The sequence below is a fragment of the Mirounga leonina genome, unplaced genomic scaffold (genome assembly GCF_011800145.1).
Source record: "Mirounga leonina isolate KUSES-001 unplaced genomic scaffold, KU_Mleo_1.0 Mir_152, whole genome shotgun sequence".
Taxonomy (NCBI): domain Eukaryota; kingdom Metazoa; phylum Chordata; class Mammalia; order Carnivora; family Phocidae; genus Mirounga; species Mirounga leonina.
In genome coordinates this window covers 10,704,908-10,719,393 of record NW_023270380.1, presented here as the reverse complement: position 1 = coordinate 10,719,393, position 14,486 = coordinate 10,704,908, and the positions used below count along the sequence as shown (strand labels likewise).

Below are 14,486 nucleotides of genomic sequence, written 5' to 3'. Positions count from 1 at the left end.
CCAGGGCCTGGCTCAACCCGGTGGGTTGGGTCCTGGTCTGCTCCACATGCCAGTTCATTCTGGAGCTAGCAGCTAAGAGGACCTTGTTCTTCACAAGGTAGATCCCAAGAGCACAAAGAGGACTAGCTCAATCATAGCAGCATGTTTACAGCTCTGCTGGGTTCACAGCCGCTCCTACACATGTCTCTGCTGCAGATGACCCAGCCAAGCCTGCCCCAGGGGGTGGGGTAGTCTGCCTTCCCTACTGGGGGAGGCTGTAAACCACACGACCAAGAATGCACATACATCATGCTGTGATGTGGGAGTGCAGAAGTGGGGAAGAATCCGTTCTACCACACACAGGTACAAAACTCAAAAGATAAAAATAGGGAATACAATAAAAAGTAAGTCTCTCTCCCTGCCTTGGCTCCTGGTCCCATGGTCTCCCCTTCAAAGACAATTCATTCTCACCAGTGTTTTTGAGTATCCTCCTAGGGATTATACCATGCATATTCCAGTAGCTCCATAGATACTCATTGGGGTTTTCTTTTCACCTAACTGTACCATACTATATGTACTTTTTCACATTTTGCTTTGATCACTTAATATATCTTGGAGATTTTTCTCTATCAGTTCATATGGAACATTATGATAGACTACATGGAATTTCATTATCAACAGAGATTCAGATGGATTAGGATCTTTTGTAATTATACACATTGTTGTAAAGAATATCATACAGACAGGGCGCCTGGGTGGCTCAGTGGGTTAAGCTTCTGCCTTCGGCTCGGGTTGTGATCCCAGGGTCCTGGGGTTGAGCCCCGCATCGGGCTCCTTGCTCAGCAGGGAGTCTGCTTCTCCCTCTGCCGCTCCCTCTGCTTGTGCTCTCTCTCTCCAACAAATAAATAAATAAAATCTTTTAAAAAATTCTCAAGCTATGCTTTTGCAATGTGTGCACTTTTTCTATTATATATGGTATATTTCAATAAAAAGTACGTTTTAAATACACTAAGCTTTTCTGCTTAAAATCAACAAGCTATGAAGTGCAGAAGAAGAGAACACTTTTTACCAATACCTCTACTTTTTTTATTTTTTGCTCTGCATATTGTAGCAAATATATGGACTATGATAAGTCTGAGTAAGAGTTTATTTTTTGCTAGGAGTTTTACAGGAAATATCTCATTTAAAACTTATAAGCCTATGGGATAAAACTATGGTCACATGAGGCACAGAGAAAAATGAGATATAAAAGCCAAATTTTCCTAAGATTGCACAAGTGAAGGAGTCATGATTTTAATCCAGGATGTCTGACAGTATATATCTGTATAAATGTGTTCAAATGGTATATAAATATCATTGGGACACCATTCAGAAAGTCATGTTTGTTTACCCTAGACCAGAATTACTTGAAAAATAAAGGCAAGAGATGAGAAAATGTTTTGGAGTTTTTTGGGAGAGGGGGTTTGTTGTGTTTTTTATAAGCTCATCAAAATCTCATCAAATTGAGATGAGAAGATAGAACTACCCTATGACCCAGCAATCCTACTTTTGGGTATATATCCAAAGCAACGCAATTCCCTATCTCAAAAAGATATCTGCGCTACCATGTTCATTGCTGCATTATTCACAACAGCCAAGACATAGAAACCTAAGTGTCCATCAACAGATGAATGGATGAACAAAATGTGGTACACACACACACACACACACACGAGTAAAATATTATTCAACCATAAAGAAAGAAGGAAATCCTGTGACAACATGGATGGACCTTGAGGGCATTATGTTAAGTGAGGTAAGTCACACAGAGAAAGACAAACATTGCATAGTCTCAATTATTTGTGGAATCTAAAAACATCAAACTCAGAAACAGTAGAATGGTGGTTGAGGGGGAGGGTGGGGGGAAATGGGGAAATGTGGTCGAAGGGCGCAACTTTTAGCTAAGATGAGTAAGTTCTGAAGCTCTCTTACAGCATGGTGACTGTAGTTAACAATACTGTAGTGTGTATTTAAAAGTTGCTGGGAGAGCTTTAATGTTCCCACCATAACAAAAAAAGAGTAATTAAGTGAGGCAAAGGATGTGTTAACTAATCTTACTGTGGTAAACACTTCACAATATATAAGTGTATCAAATCATCACATTGTATATTGTAAACTTACACAGTGTTATCTGTCAGTTATATCTCAATAAAGTTGGATAAAAAATTTAGATGAGTAGATGACTAGTCAGGTCAATTGTAACACATTTTTCATCACTTTGTCTGAAATACCAGGATCACTTCCAAGTAAGCATAGAATCTAGCAATCCACTGATGCGGAACTTGGTTATAGACTTAGTAATATAAAGTTATTGAAAATTTGACAACATTTCTCCTTTTTTTCTTACCGTTACATTTACACAAAGCAAGAAACTCATAGACCCCATAAACAGACTCACTAGGGAACTATAGTTTCTCAAGCCTGAATATCCCATTAATATTTTGTATAGAACAAGGTAAATCATGACATTAATTTCTAATACAAATCCAGGTCAAATGTAAAGTCTTTGGTGAGTTTCTTTCAGGAAGTATATTTAGTTTCAGAGAGGTGAAACTGGACTAAAATAATGGCTTTTTGAGACTTATTAATCCAAGAGCAAGGAAGTTATCTGGCCATGCAGGGCCTTGGTCAGCTCTGACCACTTCCCCGTTGTCCTCCTATGCGAAGCTCATCCACACCTTCCAAGGTCTGGCTCAAGCACCCCCATTTCTGAAAAGATTTCCTTGAACTTGACGCCCCCAAATTAATACTTCTTCTTCTAAATCACTTTTTATTATGCTCCTGCATTATCTCTTTAGTCTATCTCCCTAATCAATTTTAAGTAGCTTGAGAATAGGAGCTTTGTGTTTCTTACCTTTTCACTTCTTAAAATCTTTGTTTTGAAATAATATAGATTGCTGTGAAATTGTAAAAATAGTGCAGAAAGTTCCCACATGCTCGTCCCTCAGTCTCCCCCCAAAAGTAATATCTTACATGACTATAGTATGCTCTCAAAGCCATGAAGTTGACCTTGGTATAATCCACAGAGCTTAACCAGATTTCACTATGCCCTCCTGTGTGTGTGTGTGTGTGTGTGTGTGTAGTTCAATGCAATGTTATCATGTGTGTAGATTGTGTAACCACCACCACAACTAAGATACAGAACTGCCCATCACCACAAAAACTTCCCTCGAGCTTTCCCTGCGTAGTTAACAACCACTCCCACCACTCCCCAGCCCTCCTGAAACCTAACCCTTGTAACCACTAATCTGTCATCTCGGCAGCTTTGTGTAAAAGTTGTGTGACCTTTTGATAGTTGCTTGTTTCACTCACTTGAGAGCCATCCAAACTGTTAACTATTAAAGTGTATCACATTTGCTCCTTTTTATTGCTGAGAAATATCCGTGGTATGGGCCCACTACGGTTTATTTAATTATCTACCCACTGAAGGACTTCTGGGTTGTTTCCAAGTTTTGGCTTTACCTTTTAACTTTCCAGTGCTCAGCAAGGTGACTTGAAGGTAAAAAACACTCAATTCGGGTTCGTTAATTTGAATTAATTGCTAGTCCCACCCGAAGCTGAATTCTGTGCTGACACCTGATGTACATATTTGCCCTGAGGGGAAATGTCAGCTTCTCCATGTTTCCATTGACTTCACTCTTACCTTCACCTGATACTGAGAGATTGCAAAACGTCTGTGCGGTTCTTATTCCATTTTAGAGTTCAGATGTGATTTAAGAAGTGCTTTGGGGTCCAGAGAGAACGGATTCCTGGTATTCGCACCTTGACGGTTATGAAATTCTCCCCCAGCCTGTTATCAGGGTGACAGGGGCTCTTAGCTCATCAAAATCTCCATCAGCATTATCACAGCCCCCACAGAGCCAGTCCACATGAAAAGAAGAATGACACTAATATTGTGCCATCATTAAAATTTTCTGTGAGGGGCGCCTGGGTGGCTCAGTTGGTTAAGCGACTGCTTTCGGCTCAGGTCATGATCCTGGAGTCCCGGGATCGAGTCCCGCATCGGGCTCCCTGCTCGGCAGGGAGCCTGCTTCTCCCTCTGACCCTCCTCCCTCTCATGCTCTCTGTCTCTCATTCTGTCTCAAATAAATAAATAAAATCTTAAAAAAAATTTATAAAAAAAATAAAATTTTCTGTGAAATATAAAGGCACCAGTATATTTTTTCAGTAACCCCTACCTTTGTGTGCCATTTTGATCGAAGCATGGTTGACACACAGTGCTTCACTAGCATGAGGTATCAACGTAGTGACTCGACGGCTCTATGCTCACAAATGTAGCTCCCATCTGTTTCCATACCATTGACTATATTCCCTGTGCTGTGTCTTTTCCTCCCAGGACCTATTCATTCCATTCCTGGAAGCCTGCATCTCCCACTCCCCTTCAAGCATTTTGCCCATCTTCCCACCCTTCCCCTCTGACAACCTCTCAGCTTATTCTCTGTATTTATAGGTCTGTTTCTGTTTCCGTTTATTTGTTAGTTTTTGTTGTTTTGTTTTGTTTTTGTCACTTTTAATCTGTGTGCAAATTGCTTTCTTAACCTGACCAGTCAACTGAGCTGGGAAAATTAACTATTTCGGAATACTATGTGCCCTTCATAGGCTTCATCAAAATAAGCACTGTTAAGTGTTCGCTTGGGCAGCACAGAGACTAAAGTCGGAACCAGACAGAGAAGATTATCATGGTCCCTACTCGAGAATGCCTCGCGAATTCGTGAAGCAGTCCTATTTTTTTTTTAATGACAAACACTTAAAAATGACCTCCGTGCCCTACCACCATCACCCCTCTCCAAAGAAAGATCACTGGAAACTCTGCTATAGGTAAAAACACCTGGTCCTAGACTCTATCAAAGCATCTCATCAGCCATGTGAGGTGGCGAAGCTCCAAACACAGGAGACAGAGGCCAAAAAGTCAGCACTGGGATGGAAAAAGGAAAATCTGCTAACCACCTACTCTGCAAGATTTGCCACAGGGGTATATGGAAACTACATAGGTTTCTATATCATAATAAAATAATACAATTTATATTACTAAAAAGTACATGTGTATGGTAGAAAATTTTAAAATGCAAATATTATAAAAATTGTTTAATATTAAGTCGGTTCTTTAAATGGGATTTTAGGCATTGGTGTACCACATACCCGTATTTCCAATAGTTTAAGGTTTCAAAAGGCAAATATAGGAAGAAGTTACCTAGTTGCAAAAAAACCCTTAGCTCTTTCATATTGAAAAAACTCAGATGTTCTAAGTAATCAAAGATCTGATAAAGACAATCTGAAGTATAGGAAATATTTGCTTCTGAGGCAGATTACATAAAAGATAAACAAAAAAACATTTTATAATCTTTCATTAAGAGAAGACCAATAATCTAAGACATGTTGTGATTTTAACAGAGAGAAAATTAAAGTCTAGTTTTATATAAGCCCACCACTGAGACAATCTAGCAAGTGGTTGGTACTCAGGAGATGCTCGTGGTACTGGGGGTGCTGTCAGGGAAAATCTAAAGAGTTGATAATGATGAAGCTCCCACCCCAAAAGCTTCTTGGGGAAATCCCTGGTAAAGTCCCTGAGGGAAAACTATCTTCACCATAAAAAGTTCCTTGACCCCTGTCCCCATTGCCATCTACTTCATCCTTACCCTCTCCCCTCTACCTCCAAGCTGAAAGGATTGGAATATTTGAGCTCTAAAGCACCTCCTGGGTCCTTTTCCTATGGACCTAGCTCTTTCCTGCTTAGATTGTCTGATTGGTCATCAGCCACCAGAGAGAGAGAGACCACATGAGCACAGGAACTTACCTTTACCTCTCAGCAAGACTTGCAAAGAGATTCACCCTTAACCCACGCCCAATAAACAATACCCCACCAATTTTCCATTGTTGGTTTGCATTCTTCCTGAATGAAGAGGAAGGTCTCTCTCCCAATCTTGTTGACCCATCCTCTATCCATGCAGAGAACATACTGTCAAAGACGCAAAAGGGAAATTGGGTTTTTTTTTTTTATTAATATTTTTATTTAAGTAATCTCCACACCCAAGGTAGGGCTTGAACTCTTGAACTCACAACCCCAAGATCAAGAGTCGCATGCTCCATAGACTAAGCCAGCCAGACGCAGGGACGCAGAAGGGTCACATTCCTCAAGGGAGGCCTCATGCAGAGCTAAGCAAGGAGAAGAGTCGTCCCTGACTGTCCTGACTCTTCCCTAATTTTAAGTAGGGTGGTGTTCTACTAAGGTAATATTTCTCAAGCTTTAGTCATTCACATTTCTCATTCACAATGCTGGTTGTACCTGCATGCCAAACATAATACTGCTTATTCAAAAGTCTCAAAATCAGTTCTTCTATTTAACTTAAACTGCTTTTTAAAAGAAACCTCCTGCTGGGGCACCTGGGTGGCTAGTCGTTAAGCATCTGCCTTCGGCTCAGGCCATGATCCCGGGGTCCTGGGATCGAGTCTGGCATTGGGCTCCCTGCTCAGCGGGGAGCCTGCTTCTCCCTCTGTGCCTGCCCCCGCTCGTGCTCTCTCTCTCTCTAGGCCCCCCAAATAAATAAAATCCTTAAAAAAAAAAAAAGGAAAGAAAGAAACTTGCTGCAGCTACTATAAATGGAAGGAAAGGTATTATTTGCCAAAACTTGAAAGTCGCCATAAACAGACTAACAATACAAAACATAATTGATGATAAAATAGATAGCATGACTAGTCAGGGCACTAGCGTTTTAGAACTGCCTTTCTTTTGTTAAATGTGCTCTTTATTTGCCAGGGAGATGAGCAATTGCTAGAAACAAAGACATAAACCAAAGTTAGACTCTCTCCTTGTGACATTCAGAAGGTTGAAAGAAAAGAAAATTTTTTAAGATTTTATTTTTAAGCAATGTCAACACCCAGTGTGGGGCTTGAACTTACAACCCTGAGACCAAGAGCTGCATGCTCTACCCACTGAGCCATCCAGGTGCCCCAGAAGGTTGAAAGAAATTTGATAGGGAGACATGGTAGGAAGAATAATGCCCCCCCCCAAAGATGTCCCCGTCCTAATCCCAGAAGCCTGCAAACGTGTTACCTTCTATGGCAAAAGAGACTTTGCACCTGTCACTGTGATAGGAAACTGGAGGTGAGAATTTTATTCTGGGTTATCTGGGTAGACCCAATGGAAGTGCAAGAGTTCTTATGACAAGGAGGCCAGAAGGTCAAAGTCAGAGAAAGGAAATATGACCTTGGAACAACTAGAAGTGGTGTGAGAGAGCCAAGAAATGCGGGCAACCCCTTGAAGCTGGAAAACATAAGGAAGCAGTTTCTCCCCTGAAGTCTTCAGAAAGAATGCAGCCTGATCAGCATCTTGATTGCAGCTTCCTGACCTCGATCTTGGCTTTTGGAACCATAAGAGAATAAACTTATGTGACTTTAAACCGCAATGTTTGTGGTCCTTTGTTACTCTCCCATCCTGTGATTCTGTATTATTTAACACCTCTGCATGATTTAGTAGCCTGTGCAGCAGCTAAAACTCCCATAGTCCCAGGGGAGTCTAGCCCACACTTGGGGGACCAGTGCCTAAGGAACTAATGGTAGCCATAGATTAAAGCAACTGCAGAAGAGTTGGGGCCTGAGGCAGTGAAGCTGGTTGCTAGAGTGATGGCTGATTACAGGGGAAGCTGTGTGTGGCCAGTGTCCTCCTTCCTCTCCTACTTCAGTCCTCGAGCTGGGTGACAGCATTCCTGAATCAGCCCTCCTTCAGCAAATGAATGCTGCCCTGAGGTAGGCCATCCCTACGGTTCTTTCTGCTCCTAAACTGCACTGCCTTTAACTGGATTAAAATAAATTTGGGGATATTCTCTTAAATTAAAAAAAATTATTTTGTTTTTGCTCAATTGCAAAAGTAAAATCTGTTTCTTATAGACATTTTAGAAAATAGACATTAACAAAGAAAATAATAACCAAAATCCTCACCACACTAACAAAGAAAATAATAAATAACCAAAGTTCTCACCACCAAAAACTACCTGGTTCATATTTTGATAGATTTCTTTCTAGTCTTATTTCTAGTCAGTAAATATTATTTAGTAGCCTTTATCTTCCCCATTGAAACATATTATGAACATGTTACTATCCTGCTACAGTAGATCTGTAATGACTGAATAGCACTCTGTTGTGAGATTGAATTAGATTTTCTCTAACCATTTCCCTCACGTGGCTACTTATGCTATTTTTGCTTGTCACAGATGGGTCCTAGAAATAAATTTCTGAATTAAGAATATTTGATTTTGGGAGCACCTGGGTGGCTCAGTCAGTTGAGCATCTATCCAACTCTTGGTTTGGCTCAGGTCGTGATCTCTGGGTCTTGAGATGGAGCCCCGTGTCTGGCTCCGCGCTTGGCACAGAGTCTGCTTGGGGTTCTGCCCCTCTCCCTCTGCCCCTCCCCTTGCTTGTGCTCTCTTTCTCTCTCTCTCTCAAATAAATAAATCTTTAAAAAAATAATTTTGGAATTAATTGCAAGTTTGAGTGAATAAAAGAGAGGAAAATAAGTAGTGACCTTTTTGGGGAAAAGAGTGAGAAGAGTCTTTATACTTCCTATTATATGTGTTAAACGAGAAAACATGCTTGCCTTCCTCTTTATCTTGTGTTAGAGAAAGAAAAAGGGCAGAAAGAGATGCTCTGGAAATGGAGTAATTTCTTAAAGAGGAGAGAAAATAGGTGAGGATATTTTTCCTATGGTATTTTGATGAATTTGTACCTACTTCTTGGGTCAGTGCTTTCTGTTTGCAGAAAGGTGTAGCAGGTGGACAACCCTCACTGTGGCACATTGGGAAGGTCCTTCCAAGGTCTTTCTAAAGTCTTTGCCTTTATCAGAAAAGTTGCATGCTACACCCTCGGCCAGAAATAGACCTGTGGATTTAATCAACACTGATGATCAGATTGCAGAGCTTCAAAGTAAATTTCTGCCTCAGCTGTCTACACAGGTTGTGAGAGGCAGGACTTCCAGATTTCCACCTTGCCAAATGTTGTCATGGCAAAGCCGGGGTGACCATTGCAGCCCAGGACGGGGGTGGGGGGGTGGGGGGGGTAGGCAATTCTGCCCACAACCAGCCTTGCAAATCCGAGCTGCTAAAGAGTATGTCTGCAATCAGGATCGCCTGCTTCAAGCTCCTTATATATTTTAACTGAAATGTGAGGCAGGAAATGTCCAAGTAATCTGATTTCTTTTCAGTTTTCTCAACCTCAAGCCTACAAATTGGTATTCATTCTAATGATAAGAATGGCAACCATAAATACCAATGACATATTAAGTAGCTTCTAGATGCCAGGCACATTGCTGTGCTCCTCACGCGTGTGTTTTTGTTTTAGGCTTTACAACAATGCTGCAAGGAAGGTGTTATTATTCATTTATAGGTAAGAAAAGGGAGAATCAGAAAATGGTCCAAGGGCCCACAGCTGGTAAGAGCAGAGCTGGGATTTGAACCCAAGTCTGTCAGATTCCACCATTCCCAATGCTTCTGGTAGGGGGGACTCCATGCTTGGTGTTCCTGTGGCTTGAGGTTTCAGTTGGGATTTCCAGGTCCATAATTGAACCCACACAACCCCCTGCTTACCCTTTTAATAGCCCTAGGAAAAAATTTTTCAAAAAACTCAATGATACTTAGAGTCTTTCATGTTCCTCAATTGTTCCATCCTTCATTAGGTATATTGCAGGTTTGAAAAGGCAGGAATGAAATTTTTTTCTATATTTTTAAGGACATTGTTTTAAAACTGTACAGTTTCTGGATTTTTTTTGTTGTTTGTTTTGATTTACTTGTTTGGTGTTTCTTGATTTGATTAAGAATAGGCTGCATATTCCCTATTGATAAGATATACCAGGCAAGTATTATAGACAATCAAATAAACATCTCAAGGCAGGAACCCTTGGGGAGAACCTTCCAGAAATGATCTATGTCAACATCAGCAACAGGACCAGATAGGCCCTACGTTCTGGAAATAGAATCCCCAAGCAAGAATACATAGAGAGGAGAAGCAACTTCTGAATACAGAGACACTTCCTATTTAATTCTTTTAAAGCGTGCCAGTTCATGTTGCTAGGATGTCCCCTGAAAGCAGTGAAGTGATAGAAGGAGGCTGTCTCTACCTTACTTCCTCTCTCCTCCTCCTCTCACTTTTCATTCCCCAGTGTTCTTTTGCCTGCCTTAGCCTTCATCATGCAGAAGCTGATCTTAAACATTTGGGCGAGTTGTTTCCCTCTTCTGGGCCTTTTTATCTATAAAATAAACCAGCTGATCTGCCAAGTCTTCGTCAGCCTCAATATGTTGTATTCCTATAAATGTGATCACTTTTATTTTTTTAATTAATTTATTTTTTTTAAGATTTTATTTATTTATTTGACAGACAGAGATAGTGAAAGAGGGAACACAAGCAGGGGGAGTGGGTGAGGGAGAAGCAGAGTCCCCGCTGAGCAGGGAGCCCGACGCAGGACTTGATCCCAGGACCCTGGGATCGTGACCTGAGCCGAAAGGCAGACGCTTAACGACTAAGCCACCCAGGCGCCCCAAATGTGAATTGTGCAAGACTGTTGAATCCCAAAGGTGATCACTTTTAAAAAAGCAGTGTTGGGGGCGCCTGGGTGGCTCAGTCAGTTGAGCATCTGACTCTTGATTTCGACTCGGGTCATGATCTAGGTTTGGAGATTGAGCCCACGCTCTAAATTTGGATCCACCCAAGCCTGATTCTCCCAAGTGCTCTTGGACTAAACTATTCCCCAGCCATCCCTCGGCTGCCTCTTATCAAAATTTCCAAAATCTCAAAGCGTGACAACATGAGTAGATATTTCTAATGTTTTTAAGAAGGACCTAGATATAACGTCAGAGAAGAGATTATAGAAACCATCTCACCCAGTGATTTCAAAACAGTTTTAGAACAAAAAAATCTTTTCAAACAAAAAATAGGACATAAGGCTCCAACACATGTAAAATCAATGAGTACTAGATGGTTAGTCTAAGTTTATCATATAAAATTCACATTTATAACCTTCAGCCATTATGAAGTGATAAGGATGAAGTTACCTCGATAATCCTCAGAATTAGGAATTATTGGAAGGAACGGTACTCCAGGGACTCAATCTTGGCTTACACTTCAGTACTCTATTTTGTTGAGCTAAATGATACGATAAAATCTGCACACAAAAGTAGTTGAAGTCATAGTTGTTTTTAAACAGTTAAGAGGTTTTTTTTTTTTTTTTCAGTTAAGAGGTTTTAAACAACCTCAATTCTCTTCAATTATGTAAGATAGCAAAGGAGATTCTAGCATAAGTTAATGAATATGTGGCTACTGATGTGAACCTTGATATACAAATAGACATTTGCAATTACCTGTGAAGCAAAGTTATTTAAATGAGTAAAATTACATTTTTTTTTTAAACAAAATTGAATGCTTCCCTTGGCCGACTTCTTGCAGCCCTTCTACAGAACCCAGACTTCAACAAAACAGTTTGAAAACTACCAATCTGGTTTCAACCAAATTGTATAGCTTCCAGGGCCTGGATGGGAGAAGTGAATTCCCCAGGGTCACACAACTAGCTTCCCTGGGGACCCCAGACCCTGACTCCCATTCCAGTGCTCCTGCCACTTCCCTGGAATGCCTCACTAACCAAGTTCTTTTTTATTAGTGGAACTTCAGGCTTTCTGACAAAACAAAGTAGAGATTTCTCCTAATTAGGGGAAAAAAGACGTCTGGGGGCAAAGGCACTGATTTGGATAGCTCCTAAATTACTTACCTGCCTTTGTGAGTGATTGAATCCTACATCTGATGACTACTGAGTTTATTAATCTGTATAAATGTACTCACACGTCTTAGGTAGTTGTAAGTTCAACACTCACACTTCTTCACCTGCTGACTTATAACAGGTGTGAAAGTCCTAAGATCCTCCTTTTTCCTGATGCTATTCTTGAATGGCCATAAACCTGCAATCGCTAGCCCAGACCCCTTACCCCAGAATCCGTGCACTCTGGATGTGGCTTCAGAACGACAGTCAGTACTCAGACCAGGGCTACTCGGGTCCCCTAATTTTCCCCATGGGTAATGTGCATGGGAAAAAATATCCCTCCTTTGCTGCACTATCCCATCTTCAGCCAGACTTCGTATCACCTGGATGCCAGGTGGATATCAATGGACATCAATATTACCAAGCCCCTAGGTTTAGCAGGGTCCTCAGACATGCTCTGGATTCTGCCCTTCATTTTCTTTCTTTTTTTTTTTTTTTTTAAGATTTTATTTATTCATTTAAGAGAGAGACAGAGATAGAGCACAAGGGAGAGGGAGAAGCAGACTCCCTGCTGAGCTGGGAGCCAGACATGGGGCTCGATCCCAGGACCTGAAGATCATGACCTGAGCCAAAGGCAGACACTTAACCATCTGAGCCACCCAGGCATCCCCTGGCCTTCACTTTCTTTTGCCAAGATGGTCTCCCCCGGGGAACTATGTTTAGCTAGCTCTTGGATTTTTTTTTTTTTTAATGAATTCTTTCATCACAAATATCTTCCTTCATGATTTGCAAACATATACTGAATTTTTGTCAATTCACTTCAAATTTCTCTTCCTTCCTTGGCAAACTCTCCAGGACACCACTTTAATGATATATATAATGAATCCCTTAAAAGTTGAAAAACTGGGAATGCTAAAATCTAAAGACTTCAAAATAACCATTTGCTCTAGTTGCTGTCTAATGGTTAAGTGTACTTAAGAAAATTATTTTACTCTCATTGAAGCCATTTTGGAAGTTCAGGCCCTTTGCTGCTATTCTCATAGCTCTTTTATCTCTGGGATTGAGTGGCCCTGGAAGCTAAATATCTCAATAAACATGGAAAGGTCCATTTATCACAGTATTTGTAAAATGCCTCCAGGGATGGCCTGAGGTGACTCCCAGCACTTTCTTAGCATCATGCAGACCACATCCATGTGATCTGATTCTCTAGGCTTAGCTATATTTGTTTGTTAAATGCAACCCAGATTTATGATAATTAATGTTTAAATCCACTTTGAGATGAGAGCAACCGAACCAACACAAACTATCATTAGCAGCCATAAAAACGAGTAACGCGCATGTTTGTTTCTTCAACTCTTGTGGTTTTCCCTGATACATTTTAAAATCTCAAAGAGGTCGTGGTTATTATGAATCCTCTTTTTACTACATTTTTTGATGCTGGTGAACACAGGGAAAACTTTAACCCTAAAAGCTCAAGTTGTACTTTACCCCCAGGATTAAATTGCCTTCTGAGACCAGTCACTCTGGAAGAATTTGCCCCACAGCGAGGGGTGATTCTCTCCCTGGGGCAGAAGGTCTGTGGGTGCAACACGGCAGCGACCCCCAAACCCAGCTCACCCTTAGAACCATCTGGTTCACCTGATAAAAATACAAATCCCTGGGTCCCAAGCCCAGAGATCCTGCTTCAGCAAGTCTAGGGTGGAAACTGAAATCAGCATCAGCAATCGGATGATTCTCAGTCTGATTTCTGTGCGTATGGGAGGTAAAGTCAGCTGTGAAAACTTCAGCCCCACCTGGTCTGATCAAAGCCAGTGCTTTGGAAAGAGCACACAATTAGTCTATGCATATGTCATCCAGGGGAACAAATGATGTGTTCTAGAGTGGGTGAGAATAAAATACTTCATTTGTGGAGATAAGGGAACATCTCAGAGAACGTCAGTGTGAAGAGTGACATTCTTTCTCACCTGGAAAACAGCCAGCCACTAAATCATGATAATTATTAGCTTGGAAGCAAAACGCCTGTTGGAGGATTTATCAACAGTTACAAAAAAGCCAGCAATCTTATTTTATTTTTTAAAAGATTTTAATTTATTTATTTGAGACAGGGAGAGTGAGAGAGGGAACACAAGCAGGAGGAGTGGGAGAGGGAGAAGCAGCCTCTCCGCTGAGCAGGGAGCCCGAGACGGGGGCTCGATCCCAGGACCCTGGGATCACGACCTGATCCGAAGGCAGACGCTTACCCACTGAGCCACCCAGGCGCCCCCAAAAGCCAGCAATTTTAAATACTGATTGTAAAACATGTTCATATGCCTTTTCCAAGTAGAATTTTTTTCTCAGACCTATATTCCTACACTGCAGTGACTCTAGGACAAGATTTCACAACCTCAGTACAACTGGCGTTTTGAATGGGGACATTGTGCGCAGGGGACTGCCTCCTGCCTTGCAGGATGGTTAGCGGCATCCCCGGCCTCTACCACTAGATGTCAGGAGCACCTCCCCTAGTAGTGACAACCCGAAAATGTCTCCAGATGTTGCCTAAAGCTCCCGGGAAACAAAATTGTTCCCAGCTGAGAAGCGTTGCTCCGGAAAATCATGTAAGCTCTCTGGGGCTTCTGGAACTTATAACAGAAGATGAAAAAGTAAAGGTCAGTCATCGCAGTAGAATCCGACAAGACTAAAGGATCAATTATACTTATAAAATTGAATAGCTACTTATATTTAAAAAAAATCCAGA

General features: G+C 41.2%; 1 non-coding gene across 1 annotated transcript; it reads left to right on the top strand.

Moving 5' to 3' along the window:
- The first annotated feature begins 4,642 nt into the window (after positions 1 to 4,642).
- On the top strand, positions 4,643 to 4,749 carry LOC118013036. The gene has a single exon (XR_004679910.1). It is a non-coding gene; the product is annotated as a U6 spliceosomal RNA (small nuclear RNA).
- Positions 4,750 to 14,486: the final 9,737 nt, after the last annotated feature.